We start from the raw sequence: 2620 nt of genomic DNA on the forward strand, positions 1-2620 counted from the left end.
TGTCTGTGTACTTAGAAAGCATTCCCTAGAATGATCACTGTGCTTAGCTTAGCGTTGTAAGTATTCAAGTATATATTTTCTTCGGTTAGGGTTCTTTACAATTTCCAATGTTATCATGATTGTTTATATAAATGTAGAACACCTTGATATTGCTTTTTGATATATATAAAGTATTTAATAAAAATGAAAGATTGAATGTTAATGTGTGGGTTGCAAAAGAAGCTTTAACACTAATTTCCCAAAGGTTAGGAAATTTCAGATTAAATGGATGCCTTATAAAATTATGTTGGAGAGAAAACAATCCATGTCTCCCAGGTGCATTAAGAAAGGAGAAGGAAAAGAAAGACAGAAATGAGAAGAATGCCCAGGTTGCTCACCCATGCGGACACCACCCAAGTTCAATTTGGTAGCTCAGTCTCTGCCTCGGACAGCTCCGACCTGCTCATACAGAGCCATCCTGCTGGTGCTGGAGTCTGGAGATTTGATTTGCAATTTGGTGGTTGAGAGGTCATCAGTTCAGTGACATGTGTTTGTATAGAAGATGCTCATGGCGCCTTCTTGAAGAGGAAGCATCTGAGCTCATCCCTCCCTATGGTTTGATTGCCTCCTGTGCAGAATCGTACCGTCACTCAGAGGAACTACCATTTAGCCCTGAAATCCTCATGAATTAAACGTCAGAATGAAATCCCGAAGAGGCAGGAGGAAACTTCTCCTGAGTGAGAGCTGAATCCTTGACAAGTGAAGAAACTGGTTTCCGCTCCCAGCGCCCCCGGCTCCCCGCCCTGTGTGACCACATCTCTGCCGTGTGGAGTGTCCCAGTTCAGTGTAAAACCTCCAGCTCCTTCCACACAGCAGTGTGACTTTGTCACAGGTTAGCAAAATAGTTGATTGTTTTAAAACACTGTTTTGGTATTTTCTACCTCTTAATAAGCACCGTCTTTTAGCTCTTGTATAGAAAGTTGGACCATCTGCCTTAGAGACACACGTAGAGGACTGATGTTCTTCCCGGTGTTGTGCCTGGTGCAGCTTTCGATGTCGTACCCCCAACCCACACTTCTTACTTAGGCGCCCCTTTTGCAGGTTTTGCAGCCGACCCAAATAATGCGGATCATAACTACCGAAGGGGGAACTTTGTCTTTGTAAATGTGTCACTTCAAATGACAAGAATAGAATTTGTGCAGTAGTTCCATTGTGTCACCAAAGCAATTCCGACTTCGGCCCAGATTACATGAAAACCAAAGCCTAATTTTTAAGCCTTTTATTCTAATGTTCATAATAATTCTATGGAGTATGAAATAAAATGATGTGGTAAAAAAGATTTCTCCCGAAAACATTTTTAGGTATTTACATAGTAACTTCGAGCGTGTAGAATGCTATGAATAAAAAGTAGAATAAATGGCAGAAAAAAGAACGCATGATTTTTCAGTGTCGCACCAAGTCAGCAGTTGGACCGTGTTACGTTTTCTAAGTGGAGAGGCATCTGCGAGTGACTAGCATTTTAAAAACAATAAACGACTCATTAAATATTGCACCCGCCCGTCCCATGTCATCCAGATGTCAGCGGGAACACGATGCAAATAGCATTTCTGTTTCTGAGCAGTTAAATGGCCAGTCACACTCTCCGGTGTGTGCTTTGTTCTTTTCCTTTCAAGCGTGCATCCAGATTCAGCTCCCAGACGGAAGGCGTGGGCTGTAGATTTCAGGTCCTCGGGGAAAACAGATGTAGCGTTCACAGTGTGAAGGTAAATGTGGACTTGCAGTCACATTGACTATGAAAGTGGCCTGCTCCAGAGCTACTCAAAAAAGGAGAAAAACAAAACATGCAGTCTGAACGGATGTGGCTTTGTGTTGCAGTATTTGGAAATTCTTTGTCTCGATGCTGTTATTTTAACTGATATTATGCTTTATTTTGGAATCACAAGGCTAAATGGGCCAAATATCATCCCGGTAGTCATCTTACTTAAGATGGGGATGGGGAGGAAATACAATATGATGCAGAACTGCAGACAGATTTTAAAATCTCGTCAGTGCCAGTATCTCTCGGGGCTTTCCCGAAGTTTGAACTGCGTGGGGACGCCTCCTGACATTATCATCTTAAAACTGCCTTGAGGGGGAAATGGCTTCTTTTTCCCCCTTTAGTCCCTATTCTCAAAAGCACTTTCCAATGCTAACCAGTTTGGCTCAGTGGATAGAGCATCGGCCTGCGAACTGAAAGGTCCCAGGTTCGATTCCTGTCAAGGGCATGTACCTTGGTTGCGGGCACATCCCCAGTAGGAAGTGTGCAGGAGGCAGCTGATCAATGCTTCTCTCTCACTGATGTTTCTAACTATCCCTCTCCCTTCCTCTCTGTAAAAAAAATCAATAAAATATATTTTTTTAAAAAGCACTTTCCCACCTAATTTGTAGTTCTGTGGCATTTTATATTTTTAAGATGAAGTAAACAGAAACATGGCATTGTTTGGGCAGAATTGAGGTAAAAATTGAGTTTTCTGGATGTTGAATCCCCTGATTAAATAATGCCAAACACTGCACCATTTGAGACCCTTGCTGTAACTTGCATTTTATTCCTGATTATTCCAACCCAAGTTTACGGAGAATTACACAGATATTCTTGGAAATG

Source organism: Myotis davidii, unplaced genomic scaffold, assembly GCF_000327345.1.
Source record: "Myotis davidii unplaced genomic scaffold, ASM32734v1 scaffold168, whole genome shotgun sequence".
NCBI classification, from domain to species: domain Eukaryota; kingdom Metazoa; phylum Chordata; class Mammalia; order Chiroptera; family Vespertilionidae; genus Myotis; species Myotis davidii.